The following is a 25,957-nucleotide window of genomic DNA, read 5'->3' as shown; positions in this document are numbered from 1 at the left end:
GAGACAAATAGACAGATGTTGGCATCTTCAAATTCGGGCCACAACTTTTCCCACAGGATCATGGGAAATACGATTCTGTATATCGGCATAATGGGATGGTAATTTCCCATGACAACTGTGACCGTGGCAACAGTGGAGGGTGAATGGAGGGGAGGAGGTGTGCTTGGGGAGGTAGGAAGTAAGACAGAAAATTGAGTGTGGTTGATTGTTTTGAGGAAAGGTTGGCTTCTTCACACACATGAAGAAGTCAACGGTAAGACTGTTAAAGATGAAGTCCAGTGTTTCTATCTGCTCAGCCTCTCACTGTCCACTCTGTAGCTCATTTAAACCCTTTGGTGCACCACTTGCAGCCGAAATTCCTTACATTCCTCTCTCTGAGTGGCATTTCCTCTCCTCCTCATCTTCCGCACAGTTTTTTTATACGTACACCGCCACTGTGGCTGAAACACGACAGGGCCAGTGCAGCCTAAGACTGAGATACTGCTCTGTAGTGAACTCTATACACACACAGCGAAGCTGCATGCTATCAGCAGTTAACATCATGCTAATGACAAGAGGCCCAAGTCGGCGGTGATGACCTGAAATGGCTAAATTATGTAAATTAATAAATATCTGATAAAAACAAGGATAGTCAAGGGTGTCCTTTAACATTTATAACCTATATAATGTTGTTTCATTTCTGGACACGTTTGATGATACACTTCTGTGACATTTAAGGATAGAAACAGTCTGTACGACATCTATTGCACGTCTGTCCGTCCTGGAAGAGAGATCCCTCCTCAGTTGCTCTTCCTGAGGTTTCTACCGTTTTTTTTTCCCCGTTAAAGGGGTTTTTTTGGGGAGTTTTTCCTTATCCGCTGCGAGGGTCATAAGGACAGAGGGATGTCGTATGCTGTAAAGCCCTGTGAGGCAAATTGTGATTTGTGATATTGGGCTGTATAAATAAAATTGATTGATTTATTGAAACAGTCATAATATACATCAGAGCTTCATTCAGGACAGACATTAATAAAGCTTATTTGTACTTCTTTTTAGTCCCGACTCTTCATTGGCCATTTCTCACCGTGTCCTGTCCCACCATCTTAACTCAGCAACATCCTACTCAAGAATTTCTCTTCAAGTTGTGAAAACAGATTAAAGTCAAGATTAAACTGTATTTGGTTCATTTGCTGCCCTGCAGACGCATGTCATGTACAGTGGCGGCATATGTCAGAAGTGACATAAGCTGCTGGGGAGTGGTATATCGGAGTGGTAAAGGCAACAACAACAACAACATGCCACCTGGTAGTTAAAGTGACAGACCACTTAGAATTGGCCTATAGGTTAAAAAAAAAAAAAAAAGGGAAGAAAGACTGGCACACCACTGGTTTAAAGCAACCCTTACCTTTGTGGACATTTTGCACATTTCTTTGTTTAAGTAAAAATGCTATTAATAAGGTGATAGCACACTAAAATGTAAGAGTGATCCACCAGGAATAGAAACTCATCATTATTCCATTCTCATATGGTTCTGTAAAAACTCTGACCAATCATTGTCCTCGGACCGAATACAATGATATGCCGAGCGACCTGCCTGTTATCTGCTTCCGACTTACGTAATTGCTCGTGCACCCCCGACACGGAAGAACAAGTCTGTTTTGGATATATCCACAGAGCAGCTGCTGTATATAGTAATGGAGATTGTTAACTGTTTTGACCAACAATGACCGACAAAAGTGGACCACCGCTGCCACCTCCAGCTGTTCCCACAGGGAAATCAGTCGACAAAAGGAAGAGTATTTTAGAAAAAGCCACTACGAAGAGACACCTTGATGCAACAAGAGGCAAAACACGAGTCAACATCGGCTCTGCTTTCGAGCGATGGAGGAGTCTGATGAAGCTTCATCCAGAGCTAAAAAGGGACGAGATGGTCGCGGAGTTTCTGCTGGACAGGTATTTTTATTTTGCCTAATATAACACGTTTAATTGTATTTGTTGTAACGTTACAATTTCCGGATCAAGTTTAGCATATTGCTAACGGACCTAGCTCCAGCTAATTAGGTAGCTAATGCTGGGTAAACCTTTGCGTGTAAACACTGGCGCTAATTTCATGTCAACACTGGGGGGGTCACAATATTCTCTTATTAATCTTGAGGTGAAGTGGCAATGTATACTATATACATAGCGTTAGCAGGCCAGCAGCAGCGTTAGCAGGCCGGGCCCAGAGGAGCGTTAGCAGTAACGCTGCATCCCGCAGCATCTCTCACTGCAGCCCGGTAGCCCGGCTTCAGAAGAGCCGGATTGCTAATGCGGCAGCCCGCCTGCATCTCTCGTATGTTTGTCGCTTCTTCCATGCTTGGGAAAAAGTACTGTTTACCAGAATTGAACTTTCCACTGTAACAACCCGTCCATTCACATTACTGTGTGTGTGCGTATTTTAGTTACAAAAAAACAACTTCGACTCCAGTAAAGCCTGGATTCATAAGGCCTCCTCCACCACCATTATCAACCATTGCGGAATCTCTTTCTGAACGGTAAGCACAACGCATCGTTTGCTATTGTTGTTATTGTTTGCTCATCAACATGGATCATACATGTTTTTATCTTTTGAAATGACGCTGTGAAAAAGTAAACTGTTATTATTTATAAGTTGCTGGGGGGAAATCAAACCTAGAAAGTACATCTCCCCTACCCCCATCAGTAAATTAGAAATTAAAATTCTGTTTCTAGAACACAACAATGATCTCTACTCATACGTGCTGTGTGGTAACAACAGACACTTTCATGTTGTCAAAAAGAGGAGGATTTCTTTGTTCCTGGAGTGGAGGATTTGGGCAGCTGCTCTGCTGAGGACACCTCATTTCTCCCATTATATGCAAGGTACAGTGGCACATAGGTTTTAATTTGGAATAGTTTAAAAGTACAATTATTTTAAAGTAAACAGGCCATATATTCACTTATCTAAATTTATAATTACATAACCCGTATATTTTTTTCTATTTCTGAATGCAGCATTACATCAGCAGATCAAAGACTGTGTGGCATCAATGAGGACAAATTCAATGATATTACAAACTCTATGTAAGTTTTTTCGGGGACAGCATGGAGAATTTTCATTTCCTTTTATGGGTTATTATTTCTGTAAATTCAGTGTATCCGTAACATAATATAACTTGCTGTGAAACAGTTTTTAAAATGAATCTAGCTAGCTACTAATTGGAACAAGAATGTTGTAATTTCTTTGCTGTTTTAAAGAGCACAATCCTGATGAAGTAATGTGATTTTCCTTTCTGACCATCCCTCTGTATTCTTTTTTTGTCACCAGCATTGAATACGACGAGGACGAGGACGACCCCTCTTGGCATCCGGACATGGAGACGCAATCAGTGTCGCTGTCAGAAGAGGATGACACTTTAGAGGAAGACTCTGACTATGATGACAGCAATGATCCAGATTACTTACCTCGTCTTTGTGTGCGGTATGGTCATTACCCAATCTTTATACCTACCTGTCAAAACATTTATTTTATATTAATTTATTATTATAATTATTATTAATAATAAATGTCATTAATAATAATAATAATAATAATAATTTTATTTATAGAGCACTTTCCATCAAAGTGCTGTACAGTTGCATTGATTGATTCAATTTCATTTTTAATAGGAAAGGCAGAGTTCTAAATACTGACTTCAGCCTTGAAGAATGTCCATCAATCACCACTGAAGACACTGTGCACGATGCAGGAGACGACACAGATCAAGAACATCATGAAGATCTCTCTGAACCGGAGCAGGAGCAAGAGACACAACCCCCTCCGCAAAAAAAGAGAAGTCGTCACCCAAATAGAGCTGAGATCACAGTTGAAGTCGAAGAAGATATAATTGGCAAACCTGCTTCTATTGTTATCATCACTGTCTGAAGCAGCTTTGTGATTATGTCGCAGTACCAGTGGATATGTGTAAAGCGAAGGACCCCAGCACCAAAAAACAGTGTCAGGCACGAGGACCTTTTGAGATTCACATCAAGTCAAGGGTCACAGCTGCCATTATTGAATGGGTAAGTCTTGTTTTGGGAACGCATATCATTAATTTTTTAAAACAAAATTTTGTAATTGGTCTATCCTACTTCTCATAGTTGATTTTTCCATGTGTTGTCTGTCCTGTACCTTTTTCAGCTGTGTCCTCAAGGTCATGTCGTATGGCGGTGGTCTTCCCAACAACCTTTAAAATTCAGTTAGGGGACTTTCTAATAGCCTCCAATATTTTGCTCTCAAGCAACAACTACACAGAAGTGAAACTGCTTTTCCAATTTATGAATATGGGGATGATCAGTGAAAGACACTTTGCTGACATAGTGTGGACACTATAAAGACATTCTGGAATGCGAAGAGAGCCAAAGTTATTGCCGATGTGAAGACATTAGGACCAACTGTCGCAGTCGGTTTGTTTCACCCACCCACACACACACACACAGACACTTATACACACACCCATAGTCTACAAAGAACATACAACAATCTGTGGCACATTATACAAGGCTCCTTGATAAAGACACATCCGAATTTTTTATGCATGTTCTGGCACCACCAAGTTATTAAGTGTATTATAGCCTATTTGTCTTTTGTCTTTTATATTTTAAGGAGATGCGAGGATGGACAGTCCTGGATTCTGTGCGCAATACTGTACGTACACTGCCATGGAAAACGCGACAAAGAAAATCGTCAACGTGGTGATTATGGACAAGCGTGAGACATCGAGGAAGTCTGTCAACTTGGAGAAGGAGGCCTTTATGAAGACATTAGAAACCCTGATGCAAGACCTCAATGTCATCAAGTTCTGCGCTGATGCACACAGCCAAATATCATCCCTATTCAGTAAGTGATTCTGTAGATACATCTATTAGGGGTTGGAAATACAATGTAAGGGTTTCAAATAATTTGAAAAAAACCAACCGGCAACAAAACAACGGCTGGTTATTACATTTAATTATTATACAATGTATTTTTGTAATTTCTATTTTCCCTCACCAGACAAAGACAAAGGACTATACAAGGACAGCGGCATCAAGCACACTCTGGACATGTGGCACGGAGCCAAAAATCTTGGCAAAAAAATCCACACCATAAGTTACTGCTATTTAAAGATTTTTTTTTAGATTAGTTAGTTTAGTTTATTTACTGAGGGGAAATTCAATGTTTTCACTCTTGCTTGTCAATTACACACAGGTCTGAAAGACACACATATGCACAAACAGGACCTATACATGCACAAAGTGGAGAGATGTCAGAGTGAGGGGGCTGCCCTTGGTGAGGCGCCCCGAGCGGTTGGGGTATTCGCAGTAGGCAGTGCCCAGGAGGTGAACTGGCACCTCTCCAGCCACCAGTCTACGCTCCATATTTTGGTCCGGACGGGGACTCGAACAGGCGACCCTCTGGTTCCCAACCCAAGTCCCTATGGACTGAGCCACTGCCGCCCCACTGAAATGTCGTATTTGTTAGTTCACCCTTGAAGTAGAATCAATGTCTGTTTTTCTATTTCCAGGCCAGCCTCCAAAAAGGCTGCTCGCTACTGCTTGTCTGGAAGAAAGATATCTGCAATCATTTTTGGTACTGCTGTAAGGCGGCAAATACAGTGGAGGATTTCTGGGTATGTTGTCACTGAAATTTCTGTTAGTAAGTGTCTTGTCTATGTTTTCAAATCAAAGTATGTAACAATTACATGTTAATCAGGACATGTGGACAGGACTGCTACATCATGTCACTGGGGAACACCAGTGGGGACTTGGCGCCTGTTACCATGGCCCGTTAGAGGAAAAAACTAACAAGGAGCTGATCCCGAAGGGAAGCATTGCACACCGCAAACTTATTGAACTGATCATGGATGAGAGGTGGTCAAAGACAATACCAAAGTACTTGACCTTTAGGTAATGAATCGACCTTCAATATAATAAGCTTTTGTTCAGAAATTTTGTGCTGGTAACAGTTTACATAAAATAATGGCCTTCTAAAGAATGTCAAGAAATGTAGCTATTGTGTAATTTGGGATAACAGATGGAAACTAGTCTTTGGCAATAATCTGGTGTGTTTAAATTCTGAAACCAATCATATACTTGAAATGTTCAATAACAAGCACTGTCTCTGCCAAATGAACTGTAAATTAAATTTCTCTTCCATCTGTGCTGTCAGGTCCACTGCTCCCCTGGAATCATTTCATGCTCACATTCTGATGTACGCACCAAAGCGAAACTCCTTCATACCACCTGTGTATGCAGCCAGAACACAGTTAGCTGCCCTGGACTACAATGAACATTGCAGCCGACCCTATTATGTAAAGGCAGATGGCAAATACAGGTATGTTGATGTATAAATATGCCAACTCAATTATTTTTTTTTAAAACACAATAATAATAAATATGAGTCCACCATGAAGAGGCCCACCAAGCTACTCATCATGCCAAAGTATTGTGTCTGTACTTACAATCATGCTGAAATGAGAAAAATGCACAGGGGGAGTGTTCACCTTTCATTTTACAGCACTTTAAAAAGTCAGTTGACCAGTGGCATGGCCTCATACCTCATGCTATAATGAAGAGTTTTTTGCCACCAGTCCTGACATGGTTGTTGGGGGAACCATGACAGTCAGATCCAGTCTCAAGTCTGTTGCAAAATTGATTATTAGCGGAAGTAAAAATACCCTCTTTTTATACTCCTTGATAGTATATCCCGCTATTGTTTTACTCTCCTTATACAGGCAAACACATCTAATATCAACATACCATAACTTCATAAGTTAGTAACTGCAATTTTTGTGTCCTCTGTCAGTTACCACAAAATGTACAACAAAAAAAGCGGTGGACTGGACACTGTTTGTACATAAGGAGGGAAAAGAAGACCTATGACTACATCAAAGACCTCCAGCATGCTATCCTACGCACCAAGTTGGACCAGTTGGCAGAAGGGAGGGGTATGCCCCGGAAAAGAACCCCCGCCGACTTGGGCCTCTCAGTGGTGTCCCTGCACCATCAACAGAGGAACTCTTGGAGAGTCAGCGCAGCAGAGGTCGTGGTGAGTTGACATGTGATTGTGCCACCTACTGTATGTTTTGATAACATCACTCATTGCCAAAGGAGCATAAGTTGTCATTATATGTAGACTGTTAGATAAAGCTAATTATAAGGGTTTACAAATGCATCATCAGTGTAAGATAAATTGATGTCCTTTTAGCTTGATAGTAATACATAATCTTGAAAGTTGGTCCAGTGTCACATTTTGAATTTTATTACTCGGTGTCAAGGTGAACCACTCCCGCAATAATGGAGGAGCCCTGCACCAACCAGGGCTTGTTCTGGCATCAAACCTGCCGTCTTTTGTCTGGAAGGAGAACTCAGGAACCCCGGATCTCAGGAAGAGCTGGATGTGGTATTTTAAAAACTGTTTTGCATTCATATTCAGTAAGCTCTTCCTCAATGTGCCTTATGTTATTTTTTTGTACTATGCAACTCATGTTGTTTGTTATGGCTTACTGAATGTTTGCACACAGTTCATAAAACATTAAAAAAAAATTATAATATAATCAAATTTGATTTTATCGATTTTACTTAAGTTCATACAGAGAAAGTGGGAATATGAAACTAAGGGGCAATTAGTTGAAACAAATTTAAAGACTGCACATCCTGCTGGCATCAAGGGAAAACTTCAGAAAATCAAGAGGAGTTGCAATATATTGCTGCTCCTGTGCTTTATTTGGTGTGGGAATAAAGCACGGGAGCAGCAATATGTCATGTTCAACAAATCTTGAATTTCTGCATAATGTAAGCAAAGCATAATAAATACATGTGATTTGATTTATGTAAGTGTAAAGAAAATGGCAGTTATACTTTATAAGATTTTATTGAAGACTGGAAAATGGACAAAATATAATTTTTACAAAAATGTATAAATACAATTTGTGTCACAAGACAACAGTGTAAACAAACATCTATTTTTTGCAAGTGAACAGACTTCAAAAGTTAAAAAAAAAAAAAACAGCAGACATGTTCAAAGACAGCAGCAGACATGTGACTCACCAGAACAGTGTATAGTGCAGTAATTTCATGAGGTAGACTGTTTTAAGTTTCTGTGATTGTACAAAGGCAGAAAAATGACTTTTGCATATTCAAGTGCCATACATAAAATAAATAGCTTCAATTATATATTACAGAATAACTGTTTATGTATACTTTCTGAATAAAAATATGTGGCACTGAGAATGAACATTACAGTATTATGGACATAAAGATTCACACATTGAGTAGGGCAGAGTAAGAACCAGAACTATTCCTCATCAGGACCATAGTGGCTAGGGATAAAACCTCTGTACATCCCATTTGGGCCTGGGCACTTGTCACGGAATCTCCAAACACAACAACTTGGGATAACAACTCTGTGGCCTTGTCCAAGTTGACCATACTGCCAAATGACATACTGTCTATATGCAGCAAAGCGGAACTGCCTGTGGCTTTCCCCGGGTGTATTAGCGTCTTCTAATGCTCGGGAGTCATTCCACATGCGTTGAGCCATGCGGAGGACTCCCGACTGCAAAATAAAGGCATCCATGGGAGGCAGGCCAGAGATACAGTTTTCAGGTGTTTGTCGACAACACCTTTTCTATGTCCCTCATCATATCCCTGCACCTGCCACAGACACACCACTCTGGTTGCCCAGGTGTGGGATGAGTTTGGGCAGAGTCCTGAACCTGTGAGTGTGCCATCAGGTCAAAGATCATACTCGGGTCCCTTTCAAGGCAGGTCAGAAGCAGCTCATGAGCCTGTGTGAGATCTAGTTCTTGAATTCTGGCCTATAAGAGTAGATATTTTCATGTCAATAGATGTTGTTGCCAAGAGCATTATTTTCAACACAAACAAGAAATAAGCTGCTAGACATTTCATCCAAAGACAATAATAATAACAACAACAACAACAACAACAATAATAATAATAATACTGTACTGCTTTACCTGCTCAGCTGCAATCCTGTCCTGCTGAAACTGCTGAACTCTGACTAGATCCTCATGACTGAGAACAGCAGGTCCACGTGCCCTCCGACCTCTGGCTCTTCTTGAGGCTCTTATAGCTTCTCTGCTGGTTCCTGGTCTCTCATCATCTGTACCTGCTGCAGCAGATTCCTGTGTCACACCACGACCCCTGCCGCTCCTGCCGCTTCTGCTGCTCCTGCCTTGGCTGCCCCTAGAAGGGACTGGTCTTCTTGGGCCCCTGCCTTTGGTGCCCCTGAAATGGCCTCTTCTCTCTCCCTTTTCCAGCCTTTGTGTTTTCCCTTTTGAGGTGCCTCCGCCAGAAGAGTCATCATCTTCCTCGGTGCGAGGTTCAGGGATGTAGTCTGGATTTCCTCTAACACTCTCCTCCAAGAAGCACCACAATTTTAAAAAACAAAGACATAAAATTTTAATTTATGAGAACATTAAAGAAAGTTCAAGCACTTTTAACACTGAAGCACAATGTCTGAGCAGAGTGCTAAAGTTAGCTACCGTTAGCAGACAAAACACGTTAGCCTGATAACAAAACAGCTGCAACCGCTCGTAACATAATCACTACCGTTACCGGTACAGTGTTTGCGAGGTAAGACGAGGAAGGAGCAAGGAAATATGTATGAATTCAGCAGAAAAATGTAGCACATGACTGTAGACACACGTGGAGATGAAATGCTAACTTTACAGTAAATTGATAGTTCATCAGACTGCCAAGATAAAGAACTTTACGAGGGCATATTGTAACACCTATTAAACTGAAATTTAATAAAATAATTGTTAGTTTTTCACTTACCGGTGCCTCTGAGTCATTGTCTCGCTGGGTCTTCACCATAGAAAGACGGTCTTCACGTCTTCACTTCTTCTTCTTCCTCTTTACCTGTGCCCACGCACGCATAAATAGAGGAGGCGTGCGTTCGTCATACCGCGAATGAGCGGCAGGAGGAAGAGGTGGGTGGGACATACAAGGGAGGACGAGTTGTTGCTGTTGAAGTTTTTTCAAAGAGCTGTGTGAGATGCAAGATAGGTAAGGGTTGCTTTAAGTGGTTCCACATGTGGATGTGTGGATTCACTTTTTTTTTTGACAAAATCTCAGCATCCATCCATCCATTTTCATCTACATATTGGGGGCCATGTCGTGGGGGCAGCAGGCCAAGGAAAGCATCCCAGACGTCCCTTTTTCCGGGGCCTCCTGATCAGATGCCTGAACCACATCAACGACTACCTTTCGACACGAAGGAGCAGTGGCTATACTCTGAGTTCCCTCAGGATGTCTGTGCTCCTCACCCTATCTCTAAGGCTGAACCCCAGACACCCTACGGAGGAAACTAATTGAATCTGCAATCTCATTCTTTCAGTCACTACCCAAAGCTCCTGACTCTAGGTGAGGGTTGGGATGCAGATGAGCCAGTAAATTGACAGCTTTGCCTTCCAGCTCAGCTTCCCCTTCACTATGACAGTCTGGTACAGGGCCAACATCACTGCAGATGCTGCACCAAACCACCGATCCATCTCATGCTCCATTTTACCCTCACTTGTGAACAAGACCCTGACATACTTAAACTCCTTAACTTACGGTAACTCTCTCCCGACACATAGGGGGCAATTTACCGTTTTCCAGCAGAGAACCATGGCCTCAGATTTGGAGGTACTGACTGTCATCCCAACTGCTTCACACTTGGCTGCGAACAGCCCCAGTGCATGTGGTCACAGAGTGATGAAGCCAACAGAACCTCTATTATCTGCAAAAAGCAGAGACGCAATTCTGAGGTCCCCAAACCAGATCCCTTCCTCCCTACAGCTACGCCTTGAGATCCTGTCAATCAACATCACAAACAGGATTGGTGACAAGGGACAAACCTAGCGGTGGCCAATACACATTGAGAACTTTACACCGAGTACGTGGACGCAGCTCTCACTTTGGTCATACGGGGACTGAATGGCTCGTATCAACGACCCCAGTACCTCGTAATCCCACAGTAACCCCCAAGACTCCCCAAGGGACACGGTCATAAACTCTCACTTAGTCCACAAAACACATGTAGATTGGATTGGCAAACTCTCATGACCCTGCCAGCAGCCTTGCAAGGGTGAAGAGCTGGTCTACTGTTCCAAGACCAGAACAGAAGCTGCATTGCACGGCAGTTGGTCAGATGCTCTTTACCAGCACCCTGGCATAAACCTTCCCAGGAAGGCTGTGCAGTGTGATACCCCGATAATTGGAGCACGCCCTCTGTGCCCTTGTTTGAATTTAAACTTTGAACTTATTTTCATAGTGCAACCTGTAATAAAAAATGTGACAACAGACACAGAACCATTCACCCATGGTAGCAGCTGACACACTACCAGCCTGAAGCTTAGCGTGGATTATGCATACAAATGTACAGATACTGTACACACACAAATGCATATGAAACTGTATGTATGTAACTTAAGACTGTGGTGAAGTGAGAGTTAGCAATACATTCTTAGTGCCAAATACATATTTTCTGCAAAGGAAATAAATTAGGGGTTGATTTTAAACAATAAAGTGCACTATGGTATGAAAAAATATTTCAGATCAGGGGAATTAATTTAAAATATGTGTAAAGTTGCAGGTGACATGTAATACTGTACTGTACATGTAATATCTGAGTCAAATCACTGTCCAGTCAGATTCTTCCTTTTTCTGTAGTGAATCAGCTCAGATTCAGATACACTTTGAAGCACTCTAAAGAGTACATGGAATATTACGCTAAAGAGTACATGGAGTATTACGCTTGAGAACCTGATGTTTTACTTAGTTTTTGTAGATATGAGCTGTATAACTGCAGAAATTCCTGTTGAGTTGTGTATGGAATTAAAAGTAGTGCTCACTGGAGTTTGGGAGAAAAAAACGTGAGCTGTGTTTTCCACAAGCTAGCAGAAGAGTGAACTTTTCTGGCAAGTGATTACTGCCTATCTTTTGTAAGTGAATGAGTTGAATGCAACCTATGTTGGACTGTTAAATAGTTAAAAGCAATTTGACATATTTTGTAATGGTGGATTTCTACTCGGTGTGCACCCATAAATCACAAGCTTTTCTTTGTGTGTGTGTTGTTTTGTTTGTTTTTACACACGTGGTTAACTTTAGCCAACGCACACACGTGGTTGGGTTTAGGACAAAAGAACTTTTGACTTTACAAACTTACGGGAAGCGAACACTGGCCTCCCAGGTGAAGGTCGGTGGTTGTTGGACCTATCCATTATCCCCCCCACCGACCCTAATCAGACTTTCACCACCTTAACTTACGTTGTCATCCCGCTGCATTTCCCCTTGACGCAGCTGGGCACCTTTAAACATTAATGGCCGCTGTCATGCTGACATGAAAAGACGGATTTTTTCTGACACCGGAAGTCACTGACCAACCACCGGTTGTTAATAACTTTAGAATGATGCTCAGCCCGAAGAGATTACATGGAGCTGTCGCAATGGGGGCCCACCACCCGCAGGGACAGAAATCGGGGGCAGGTGCATTGTGTGCCGGGGGGGGCTCTCACGTTTTCCAGAGTTGCTCAGAGTGAGAGGCGCCAGGCGGGTGTGGGGATACTCACAAGCCCCCGGCTGAGCGCCACCGTGTTGGGGTTCTCCCTGGTGAAAGAGAGGGTCGTCTTGATGCGACTGCGGGTCACAAAGAGAAGTTGGCCTCAAGAAAGTTCTGGCAGACCGTTAGCTGACGCAGGAAGGGAAAGCAGGGCTTATCTCAGGCTGTGCTCAGCAGAGAGGGAGAACTGCTGACCTGAACTGGGGACATTATCGGGCAGTGGAAGGAGCACTTTGAGGACTTGCTGAACCCGGCCATCACATCCACTGTGAACAAGGCAGAGCCTGAAGACTCCGGGTAACTCTCGCCCATATCCCTGGCAGAGGTTGCTGAGGTAGTTAAAAAGCTCCCCAGTGGCAAGGCGCTGGGTGTGGATGAGATTTGCCCTGAGATGCAGAAGGCTCTGGACACTGTTGGGCTATCTTGTCTGACATGCCTTTTCAGTGTCGCGTGGAGGTCGGGTACAGTGCCTGCAGACTGGCAGACCAGGGTGGTGGTCCCCATCTTCACAAAAGGGGACCAGAGGGTGTGCTCCAATGATTGGGGTATCACACCGCTCAGCCTCCCCGGTGAAGTTTACTCCAGGGTGCTGGAAAGGAGGCTCCGACCGATTGTCAAACCTCAAATTCAGGAGGGGTAATGCAGATTCCGTCCTGGTAGTAGAACAGTGGCCCAGTCTTTACCCTTGTGAGGCTGCTGGAGGGGTTGTGGGAGTTTTCCCATCCAGTCTACATGTGCTTTGTGGACATGGAGAAGGCTTATGACCACGTCCCTCAGGGGGTCTTGTGGGGGGAACTGCGGGAGTATGGGGTGCCAGGCTCACTGCTACAAGCCATACGGTCCCTGTATGACCAAAGTGAGAGCTGTGTGTGCATACTTGGTGTAAAGTCAAACACGTTCTCAGCGGGTGTTGGCCTCCGCCAAGGTTGTCCCAATCCTGTTTGTGATTTTCACGGACAGGATCTCTTGGTGCAGCCGGGGGAGGAAGGGGTCTGGTTTGGGGATCTCAGAATTGCATCTCTGCTTTTTGCAGATGATGTTGTTCTGTTCTATCACATCATGACCTCCAGCACGCACTGGAGCATTTTGCAGCCAAGTGTGAAGCAGTTGGGATGAGAGCCAGCACCTCCAAATCTGAGGCCATCGTTCTCTGTCGGAAAACAGTGGATTGCCCTCCCCGGGTTAGGGGAGAGTTACTGCCTCAAGCAAGGGAGTTCAAGTATCTCGGGGTCTTGTTCACAAGTAAGGGTAGAATGGAGCGTGAGATGGATTGGCAGGTTGGTGCGGCCTCTGCAGTGATGTGAGCACTGTGTTGGTCCGTCGTGGTGAAGAGGGTGTTGAGCCAGAAGGCAAAGCTTTCAATTTACTGGTCCATCTACGTCCCAACCCTCACCTATGGTCACGGGCTCACCTATGGTCATGAGCTCTTGGTAGTGACCGTAAGAATGAGATTGCGGTACAAGCGGTGGAAATGAGTTTCCCCTGTGGGGTGGCTGGACTCAGCCTTAGAGGTAGGGTGAGGAGCTCAGACATTTGGAGGGAGCTCGGAGTAGAGTGTTGAAAGGGGTCAGTTGAGGTGGTTCGGGCATCTGACTAGGATGTGTCCTGGATGCCTCCCGCTGGAGGTGTCCTGGGCACGTCCCACTGGTAGGAGGCCCCGGGGTAGACCCAGAACAAGCTGGATGGATTACATATCTCGTCTGGCCTGGGAACGCCTTGTGGTCCCCCAGGATGAGCAGTAAAGCTGATGAAAATGGATGGATAGATGGATGGAATGGGGCCAGGCTGAGAAAACAGTATGTTAAAAACCTGTGATGAATATTCTGTGTACATAATCAATAAAATGCATTATAAGCTAATTGTTTCATTAGAAAATCAGAACAGTATTTCCCCTCTTGATTTTCCAGTGACACTAAGATCCACCATCCTTTCTAACAGATGGATACTTTTGAGAAAAAAAAAATCCTGCATAAAATCTATCAATTCTTGATATGACTTTTTGATATGTCTAAGTAATACAACATCTCATTTTTACTTTAAACCCAAATGATGTACTCAAACAAAATGATTAGTAGACTAGACTAGTAGACATGCCTTGCACTTCCTCTGTGCCTCAGTCAGCCACACTTGCTGAAAAATGGGGTATGGCTCTAATGCAGTCCACTGTAGATGATGTGGAGCACTGTGATTGGTTTATAGTAGGTCTGTCAAGCGATTAAAACAATTAATCTAATTAATTACATGCTTTATGATTAATTACTCTCAATTAATCACAAACATCAATTTCTGCAGTGAAAGTATGTAAGAAATTTCAATTTAAATGAATTTTGGCAGTTGTGGTGTAGTAAAGCTGCTTGATTTTGGACACAACTGTCCCCCTGTCCTCTACCACTGAAACTGGTCTGCAGTCCACTGCAATCCATTTTGAATCATCTCATCTACCTCCATCATGTGACAAAGCCACTGTGGCCTTCAATGGACACCGGGTCAAAGGACGCCACTGAACACAACTAATTTAGGCTGACCAAACGTCCTCTTTTGCCCGGACATGTCCACTTTTCACGTCCTGTCCGGGGCGTCCGGGGGGGTGTTTGTAAATTGAATGTAATGTCCGGTTTTCCTTGTGTGTGTGTGTGTGTGTGTGTGTGTGTTAGAGTGTGGCACAGGCTGCATATTTCTGTCCGAACCCGACAGTCATTCTGTTTTGTTATGTCCGAAACCGAACCGAGCCCGACAAATTTAATTACTAAAGCGCTGAGTTTGTGTCACACAGTTGTTATGGTTACAGGCTATTTAACAGGCCGGGCATGCGCCATGGGTGCTCTGCGGAGAGGGAGACCTCCGTGTTTGAGACAGGAGCGGGCAGCGGAAGGTCCAAGGCTTACAGCGAGGGGAGAGAGAGACATATAACAAAATAAGATAAAATAGGAAAACTTGTCGCCCTCTTTTATTTTATTTTCAGCGTTTAATCAAGGCAGAGGCGGGTGGCGAAAGGTCCGAGGCCTCCAGTGAGGAGAGAGGTAGAAACAAACAGCCAATGTGTGTGTGTGTGTGTGTGTGTGTTCTGTTCAGGTGTTGTCACGTAAATAACAGTCCCCAAGCAATAAACAGGACAGACAATAGGATTTTATTTATTTTTACACTACATTTTCACTGAAAGCTGACCGAATCCGACCCGAGCCCGAATACAATTTATACATTTTTGACTGAACCCGGCCCGACCCATCGGGTAGGCCTACCGTCGGGACCCGTCAGGCTTGGATCGGGTAGCCACACTCTAGTATGTGTATGTGTCCCCTATCTATAGGGGCCTATCTGAATTTCTGTCTTTGAGAGATATTATTTTGTAATATAACTGAATTTTCTATCCATACATATAAACTTTGAATATAATAAAATTATAAGGCATCTTTGAGTAAACTGCGAGTATCATTTAAGTAGGCTATCTCGTGGCCGGGCCGAGTGTCGTCTTTTTTGGAAATCAAAATATGGTCACTCTAAACTAATTAGAATTAATTTTTTTATTTTAATTAATCAAAATTAACACATTATTTTGACAGCACTAGTTTACAGACATCCCATCAAGAAGTTTTTGTATTTGAGTGGAGTCAGACAACAGTAATCATAGATCTAGACATTCTAAAAGAGTTATGTCCATTGGAATGGATGGATATATGAACAGGCCCTGTAAGGCTCACTGTTGTAAAATTACATCATTTTTAGCTGTCCCAAAAACAATCCTGCAAATTTTTTTTAAAGACCATATTTACATAGTCATTAGGTCCTATTGTTTAGCCTTGCAGTGCCATTGGATGGTAAATGTGTAAACAGGTCTGGCAATCAGGCCATGAACTCATACAACTTGCAAACTTTCCTGGATGCACATTTCCCTGTTTCACTGAAATGGATATATCAATATTGAAGTAAGTAAAATCCCTGAATTTTTTTTTTTTTTTTGTGATTATTAGAATGTCTAGAACAGGTAAATACTAAATTATTGTTGAATGCATGCATCAAATTAGATTTTCAGCTTGTTATGTCTTTGTTGTAATTTTACAACGTTGGGTGAAGATGGTAGTCAAAATAGCATTATGCACCTTGCACATTACATGGGGACATTGCACTTCTCAAATGTTCACATATGGTAAAATACTTACTTATTACTACTAGAAATATAACTTATTTGATGATTTACAATTTCTAAATGTGCTTTATCTGTTTAGACCAGATTTGAGTAACTCAGGATGACTCAATGATTTCTTGTTGTGGTATTTCAAGCCCGTTCAGTAGTCCAGTATTTGAAACTGTGGCTGTATTTTATCAGTAAAAATACATATACAACAGTTTTTCTGGGCTTCGTTTGTTTGCTCAAATATCTAAAGCCAGACACTGGTTGTGTAGGAAGGACATGATTGCACATTTTCCAGTGAAGACAAAGAGAGGACGCTGCAGACACTGCAATAAAAGGTACCACTATACATGAACACTGGGCACTGGTTTTTGAACAAAGTTGTCATCACTGTCTTCTCCCACTAATCCGGGTTCTGCCAGCGTGTCCTGGGTCTGCCCCGAAATTTCTTTTTTTTTTTTTTTTTTAGCCCAATAAATTATGATTCATAAAAATATGACTGTTGTGTGATTATTATTCATGATATGTACTGTTATAGAGCTTTGTAAGCAATCCACACTGCAAATGAACCCTTAGTTGCTCACTGTATTTGTTCTGACAGTTTGAGTGCAAATACACAAATTCTGCTCCCATCCAGGCCCAATGTTGCAATATTACAGCATTTCTGTAAAAACATAGTAAAACGTAAAAACTGAGATAACCCTTCAATTTCTGCATCAGAGACCTCCTTTAACAACATCTGAGAGCGGAAAAAAATGTTTTGCTCTTTTTTTCTATTTTTGAGTTTTACAGGGTTTAACTGTGAGTGACTCCATCCTGTTATCTGTTCATCTTTTCTATCCTCATAAGAATTATGGTACAAATTCCTTAAACTCATCTGTTGGTCTCCTTTACTCTTGCTACTTAATTCTTCTTGTTTAATGCTCATTTCTCCTGTGAATGAAATTACAGTATCTGCTGCGCTGCTAGAGACACGCACATCTGTACCATCAGCGTCTACTAAAGAAAGCTAGAGATGCTCACATGTAGAAAAACTGTCATTACTGTGTTTGACTGAGCGCTGTGCTTGCTTTTTTTGCCTCAGACAGGATTCAGACTGCAACATCCCTGCTGTGTGTGTGTGCGTTCTGTTTTATTTCATCACATTTCTCCCCTCTCACTCTCTCTCTCTCTCTGTTACTCTCAGAGTTGATGCTATTCCATGCAATGTCTTATGATGTGTGATGTAGTGTGAAGGGCTGCTCGGGGCAGCTACAGAGCTGAAACGCTTCACAGCTCTCTGACACTGACATAACTGACACTCTGCCTGCATGCTGTCGTGTGTGTCAGGCTCAAGGTGCCCTTTTTGTCATTTAACTCGATGTGAAAATCCTCAGCTCATCTCATGTCTCTGCACCTTACTGAACGCCTGCCACATAATCCTCCATCTGAAACTGGACACTTCAGTCTGGGAACTGCTGTCACTGCTAACAAAACTGTCACCCAGGTTGCTACTTAAGCACTTAATGAATGTGAGAAATATTCACAACATATGAATAAAGCTGAAATAAACCAAAGACTAAAGAATGTCAAAGGAAGAGCAGAGGCTAATGTTGAAGGACTTACAGGACAGCCACTAACAAAACAGTAAGCAAATCACATAGATTAAAGGATCTTTAGAGATTGTGGACCATTGTGAAATGTTCATATTTACCATTTAATTACAGGCAAACTTATGTGGCACTTGCACACATGAGCTATTCTCTCTGAGAAGCAAAGGCAAAATGGCTGTGATGTTGTACCACTGCAACACCTTATGGAGAACAAGTCTGGAAGGACAGTTGAGCATACAACACATGAGAGCAGGACACTGTAGACTGCTTTGGATCACATCTCCAACAGTCAACACTGATGTCTTTTAACCATAAGGATAATATTTTCCTGACCTTAACCAAGTAGGTTTAGTCAAATAACGTAACTACAACATCTAACTAATGTTTGCTTTATCAGAACATTGTTGCTACATCCCCTATATCAGTGGTTTTCAAACTTTTTGAGCCAAAGGCACACCAAAGGGCAAGCCAAAATCTCAAGGTCCACCTGTTTTATATCTGTGCACAATAGCTTCTGACGTGTTGGGGACGCTGAGTGTGATAGACTATTTCATTTGAGCTGATGACAGAATTGTCAGGAGCTTGTCTTGCCTGTTTGTGCTTTAGTCTCGTCCCATTTATTTTGTAATGTTAAGTCTCATGATAAGATATCCATTACTGTGTTATGATGTGTAGTCTTGTCCTGTGTGTTCTGTAATGTTATATTTTATACAACAGTTAGTTCCGGCCCTGCAATCTGATTGGTCGAGAGACGGTAAAACCGTGATGATACTGGAGTACAACATCACGGTTATTTGACTGTGTATGTATCACTCCGCCTCACAGCTGATTGCAATCAACAATCAAATCAAAACTGACGGTTAGTGTCAGTTAAGTCAGCAGTTGCGTTGCATCCCTGGAAAAGTATTTAAACAAACTTCTACCAGATGCAAATGCCCTTTATTTGAAGCCCAGGATGACAGCAGCTCACACAGACAATATCTGGTACACTAAAGCTCCGCTGGGAATAAACTCACTCGCACAGATGCTGCCGAAGATGTGTAAAGAGGCGGGGACAACAGCTATCTACACCAATCACAGCCTCAGGGCGACTGCCATACAGAAGCTGTCAGATGCGGGTCTTGAAGCTAGGGAGATCATGACAGTGAGTGGGCACAGGTATGATGTTGTTTTAACGTAGCCTCTCTGTAAAGTTAGTTTTCTAATTAGGAGTCGGGCCCTAAATATACAGTACCTTTTGTCTTGCAGGTCTGAGAGCTTGTTAAAAAGCTACTGGAAGCCATCCATGGAGAGCAAAAAACGATGGAGCAACATACTGTCAGATCAGAAGGCAGAGTCGGCTGTGCCTGTGAAGCGACAGTCCACCATGCAGTCACCAGAGACTTATTTCACCGGCTGCACAATTAATGGAAATGTGCAGATAAATGTGTATAAAGAGTAAGTACCTGGCGCACCACGTCTGCGTTACATAGCAACGGTGACAGCGGAGTCCTGAGGGAACTATTTTTGTTGGCGGAAGACAAATTAAATGCTTAAATTATCTATTTTGTCCTCATTTTTCAACATTTCTTAATCAGCCTTGCTTATTTAACTGTTAAACTGTTGTATAAAAGCAATATCACACTCGAGCTTGTGATGTTACACTCGTATATCTTCCCGGCTGTGATTGTCTTCGGCACTCAGGCTGTGGCCTCGTGCCTATGACCAAATCACAGCCATGACGATATAGGAGTATAACATCACTCCCTCTCGTGTGATATTGCTTAAATGATGAAGTTGTAATGGCTGCATTGTCTCTATGTTAAGTGTTGTGGAATAGCTGCAGAAATGATGTAGCTAATGGAGATCCTAATAAACTAAACCAACCCTAACCCAAAACCGTCTACTTCCACCCTATTTCAAAAGTAATGTGAATTGGGTGAATTGGTGATTCTTGCCACAATTGTATACCCATCTCTCCTCTGAATTCAGAAATAGGGAGGGAAAGTGGAAAGGATCAAAGTCCATACTAAAGGTTTTAAATACATGATGACAGGCTCAGTTTAAATGCACTGCAGTTTAGTTCTGATTAAAAATGTTGCTGCTGTTGCTATGGCTTGAAATGCACTTTTTATATTTTTTTTACAATCATCCTTCCCCAGTTCCCCAAATTCTGCATCATGATCAGGGTTGTGTGAATTGAAATGAGCACACACCCTCCAAATATCACACTCATCTGCCTGCCAGATTAGGTCAAATCTGCATTGCATAAAACCCAGGGGAGGATTACTAATCAGGCATCATTATGGGCTCACAACCTCAGAGCTTTTCCTGAGAAAAGGCCCCGACACCGTCCCAACACTGCTCAATATTATATCAGGGAGAGCTTTGTTTCTTTTTGTACATGTGTGTATTCTTCTCCCTGGAAGATACAGCCTGAAGTGCCCAAAGAACCTGCTCATTAATCACAGAAACACAGACATATTCGCTCTCTCTCTCTCTCTTACTCACACACATCAGCACATCCTCCTCTCCCTACAAGAGAGATCCTGTGAGAGCTCAGAGGCCGAGTTAGAAAGAGCACTGTCTTCATATTAAAGCCATCCATCTTCACTATTCTCTGATCATATTGAGGATCTTAATCAAGAACATGTTGCTTTTCTGTTTATAATCTCCTCAATTCATAACAAGAGGGGCAGCCTAAACTGCAGTACAGACAGTGAGACTCATGAACATCCCACAGTTCTTACACACACACACACACACACACACACACACACACACACACACACACACACACACACACACACACACAAATGTACTTAAAATCCTACTTTTAACTTAGGAAGCTTTAAATGGTCAGGCTCCATCATATCTTAGAGAGCCCTTAGTGCCATATTATCCCACCAGAACACTGTGCTCTGAGAACGCAGGGTTACACGTGGTCCCTAAAGTCTCCAAAAGTAGATCAGGAGCCAGAGCCTTCAGCTATCAGGCTCCTCTCCTGTGGAATCATCTTCCCGTTGAGGTCCGGGAGGCAGACACCGTCTCCACATTTAAGACTAGACTTAAGACTTTCCTCTTTGATAAAGCTTATAGTTAGGGCTGGCTCAGGCTTGCCTTGTACCAGCCTCTAGTAAAGCTGACTTAGGCCTAGTCTGCCGGGGGGACTCCAATAATACACCGAGCACCTTCTCTCCTTCTCTCTCTCCTTTGCTAACACTCATGTCCTGTTACTGCATCTTGCTAACTTGGCTGTACTGCATGTCTCTAACTCGGCTTCTTCTCTGGAGCCTTTGTGCTCCACTGTCTCGCAGGTTAACTTATATCGCAGTGGGAACTGGATAGTGTGACGTGTGTGGTTATGCTGCTGCTGCGGTCCTGCCAGATGCCTCCTGCTGCTGTTATCATTAGTCATACTTCTTCTGTTATTATACACATATGATTATTGTCACATATGTATACTATCAGATATATATACTTTCAACATAATGTATCACAATAGCCGTAGAATAGAATTATATTATTACTTAATTAATGTTGTAAGCCTCTGTCATTACTGTCTGTCCTGCATCTCTCTCTGTCTCTGTTTCTGTCTCATTGTGTCATACGGATTACTGTTAATTTATCATGTTGATCTGTTCTGTATGATGTCTATTGCACATCTATCTGTCCTGGAAGAGGGATCTCTCCTCAGTTGCTCTTCCTGAGGTTTCTACCATTCCCCATTGACTGATTGATGATACAGGGGTTAACAATCAAAGTACTGTGATACTGTGAGCAAGGTGATACATTGCGATTTTTTGGTCTCATTTTAAGAGCTAGCAGTGTGCTCTTTTAAACTGTTTCATAGGCCTGTGTACTCTGGCTATATTTTGGTACACAGGAGTGAAAGAGTCAAATGGCTGAAGACACATTATGGCACTGCTATCTCGCAGTAGGGGGGTTAAATGCAACATAAAATGAACCACATTAACAGATCTTGCATGTGTATTATGATTTAAAAACTGATACAGTATTTATTAGAAACAATGCAGTATCACAGAACATAATACTGGAATACTAAAATGTACTGATATTTTCTTACACCCTTATGAAAGACCATAAAAACAAATGACCATAGGAAAGGAAAACTGCTGCTGGACCAGTAGCACTTCAGAAGTCATTTCTCTTCCTAGGGGTCGATCTCAGTCAGCTTCCTTAAAGATAGACGGAATTGGTCAACCAGCTATTGTTACAGGAGGAGTCAAAGAATGCCACAATGCAAAGTGGACACATTGTCCATGACTTTCCTCAAATGAGAAACCTCATTGTGCATTATTGCTAATGCTGTTGATGTAATGATTTGTTGTGTCCCACTGTACACTACTCTGACATTCTCTGGAAACAGGTCAAGGAGGCAACATATCTCAGTTTTTAAGATTTTTATTTAGAAAACTGCTCTTAAAGAGCTTCGGTTACATGTTTTCTGCTCTGAGATAATGTCACTGCATATCATTAAAGATACAAAGAGTATACTAAAGACTTCTTCATTGTCTGTCGTAATGAATAATAAGACTAATTTGCCAAAAACCTGGTGTGTACCTTTAAGATGAGCTCAGTCAGGGCCACTTTAGTCAAAGAAAACTTTATTTCAATTTGCAGTACTATATTTGGCAGTATGGCTCTGTTCTGGGGCCTCTCTGCCTTTCCTAGGGCCTACGCAGAAAGACTAAGGTGGAGAGCACACACCTCTGCCCTTGCCCATGCATACAAGGGATGTGTGAGGCAGAGAGAGCAAACCTCCCTGCCCTCCCATGGGCCCAGATGGAAATCCTAAGGCAAGGAGAGCGGCAGCAAAGACTCCCCAGGAACAGAACAAGCATCAATGACAAACTGAAATGACAATGATAAGCCAGACACAACATGAGGAGAAGCTGGGGCGGAGGCAGGTTGCAAAGTGATTTGCAGAGGAAGCAGTTACAGTAGGCAAGACAAAGTAGTTTAAATAGAATGTCCCAAATTGCCAATTGGTTGCATAGACACAAATCATGTGATGTATCACCTGATCCATCAGTTGATTGGGCTGCTTGAGATCAGCTGATGTAGCTGGGATGTGAGCTAAGCTTGACATTGTGTCCTGTCTGAACTAACATTATGCTCTATTACTTTCTTAGATAGAGAGTGGGAGAGCAGACTGAGTGTAAGTGAATGAGAGGAGAATTACTATAACTTTTGTGGAGCTTCCAAACTGCACATCAGCATTTTTTTAGTGAGTGGGCAATTTTTTTTCTTAACACCAGCACAATGGGATTTGAGGTATGTCTGTGCTCCTGTGTTTCTGTACTGAAGGAGACCCAGTGTCTTCACAAGAAATTAGATCCTAAAAATTTCTTCAAGGGCCAGACAATGTGGCTCAGTGGTGGATCCAGAATGTGGCTCATGAGTGGACCTGGAAAATCTGGATGGGCCTGGGCTTTTTAAAGCTTAGATATGTCTAAAAATGATAGATATGGAGTTAAAAAAAACAAACAAACTAAAAAACTAGTGGATTGGTAGTGAATTTTAGTATGCCGAGCATACATGTTAAAATACAGGCATATCAGTGAGCCAGATGCTGTTTCCATCATCAAAGAGAGAATTTAACTCACACGATTGATGAGCTGTTTCTGCCACCACAATACTTGCCCTTTTGTTTTTCATAATGTTCCAGCATGATTCTGATGTTTTCTTTTGATGCTTATGTTCACAGTATAAAATAAAGACTTAAAAAACATGCTCTGCTAATTAGACAAAAAATAACAATGGATGAATACAGTGACAGAGACTCACACTTCTCAAATTACTTTTTCTATTTCTACACTATTTTCCACTGTTTAAAGTTTGACCGGCATTTTTTTTATCTTGTTGCGCCCTCTTCTTCTGCACTAGTATAAGGGCACCTGACCGAAAAATTAGTGCCGCCTGCTGCCTATCTCTGTCAATCTGCTGGCCGACAGAGTGACAGCTTGCCCACCCTATCAGAAATATGAGATTTACCTCTTACGTGACTGACTTTAATGAATCTGACTGGGTGGGAAAGCTGTCAATCTGGGTGGGCCTGTGTCAATTTAGGCCCACACCTAAATCAACCTCTGATTTGGCCAGTCCACCCTTCTTTACAGCCTAGTATCTACATTCCTGTATTCTTCACTTGGGAGGCTGTGGTTCAAGAGGTAGACTGGTCATCTACCAATCAGGAGGCCTGTGGTTCTGTCCCTGGCCCCTGCAGTCTTGTAGATGAAGTGGACTTCGGCAGATACTGATTTCAAACTTCCGAAACAGAGATTTGGTTTAAGTTTATTTCAATACACCATGGCAATCAACTTGCAAAAACTGAAACTTGATCTAATGGTCAACAATAAGACATGGTAAGTTTAAATGGATCCATATAGCATGCCTTCCAAAGCAACTGTGAAAAGTTCTTCACAAGTAATACAAAACTCGAAAAGTGAGATTCTCAGAGTCAATGCTAAGGATCAGTATGGGTACCGCTCCACGCATCTATTAATGGTAAGTCGGTGTTAGCTTAAATAAAGCCGATCAAATGTTGACCCTTTCTTTACTGTACTTTGCTGTGTTTTGTTCACCTCTGCCTTCTAGCGTTGCAGTGGTGCTCTCCTTTATGAAAACCTTTAGTGCAAGGACAATTAAGTCCCCTTTCCACCAAACACTTTGAGTATAGTACCTCTGAAACCAAAAGTAACCCTTCAGACATGGTACCTAGACCCTAGGTCCATTTAAGGCCTGTTTCCGTGAAGCAGTGCAGTACGGGTCAGTTCAGTTCGGTACACTTTCTTTCCGTTTCCACTGTGAAAAGTTGTGCATGGTACCAAAGGAACCATTCCGTGCCATCCCCATTTTTGGCACACCTTCTGTTGGGGTACCTAGCACACAGATCTAGTACTAATCAATGGAGCTGTGAACACTGAAGCCCAGTCAATAGCGGACTGTGACTCTGCACAGGGCTGAGCTGTGGCTGGTTTTGAGGCTCATGTAACCACTGGTTATACCGTGGAAAAAGATCAGTAAACTGTAACTCTAAAATGAAAAGATGTTTTCTGCCTCTCACAGCAGCTGTTGTCACAGAAAAGAAACAATTCACTAAGGCCGACTGCCGGTGACTTTTAAGGTGGAACGTTACCTTCTAATATTACTCAATGCATGAGTTGATGACGTGAATCAATCAACACACTGTGACAACTTTACTTTAGTTTTTATACAACAGACACTTTTAGTATGAGTGGATCTTCAAGAGTTTTGGGGAGTTTTTCCTTATCCGCTGTGAGGGTCTAAAGGACAGAGGGATGTTGTATGCTGTTAAGCACCCTAAGGCAAATTATGATTTGTGATATTGGGCTTTATAAACAAAATTGAATTGAAAACTGAATTGAAAGTTTATATATATTAATTTCCGCCAGGTTATGTGAACTGCATATATTCTGATCCTCACTTGGAGAAAAAAATAGTGTCGGCATACCGTTCCTTTGGGAAACACCAAACTCCCAAGCTTGCCTTAGAAGGACTAAATGCACAAACCCGCTATTTTTAAATATCTCATGGAGAGAGACTCTCACTGCAGCCTGTTTTATTTTGTTCTGACGGCAATGTCGGTGTGCAACCTCACTCTGTGGACGATAAACAAGGCGCAGACTTCCATCTGTGTCCCTGATA

General features: G+C 42.4%; 1 protein-coding gene and 1 long non-coding RNA gene across 3 annotated transcripts in view; one reads left to right on the top strand and one right to left on the bottom strand.

Moving 5' to 3' along the window:
* tmtc1 (transmembrane O-mannosyltransferase targeting cadherins 1) overlaps window positions 1–25,957 on the bottom strand; it is a 301,187-nt gene that overhangs the window by 153,130 nt on the left and 122,100 nt on the right. The gene's annotated exons all lie outside the window — the stretch shown is intronic.
* On the top strand, window positions 1,626–7,671 carry LOC125883037 (uncharacterized). 2 transcript variants are annotated; one of them, XR_007448439.1, is made up of 13 exons: window positions 1,626–1,932; window positions 2,421–2,513; window positions 2,778–2,859; window positions 2,992–3,060; window positions 3,305–3,457; window positions 3,646–4,038; window positions 4,157–4,422; window positions 4,622–4,855; window positions 5,012–5,627; window positions 5,711–5,904; window positions 6,167–6,331; window positions 6,803–7,045; window positions 7,275–7,671. It is a non-coding gene; the product is annotated as an uncharacterized LOC125883037 (long non-coding RNA). The 2 variants fall into 2 exon arrangements; XR_007448438.1 differs by having other exon boundaries at window positions 4,157–4,855.

The sequence above is a fragment of the Epinephelus fuscoguttatus genome, linkage group LG22 (assembly GCF_011397635.1).
Source record: "Epinephelus fuscoguttatus linkage group LG22, E.fuscoguttatus.final_Chr_v1".
Classification (NCBI taxonomy): domain Eukaryota; kingdom Metazoa; phylum Chordata; class Actinopteri; order Perciformes; family Serranidae; genus Epinephelus; species Epinephelus fuscoguttatus.
The sequence above is the reverse complement of the archived record's forward strand: the minus strand, read 5'-3'. Positions and strand labels throughout refer to the sequence as shown.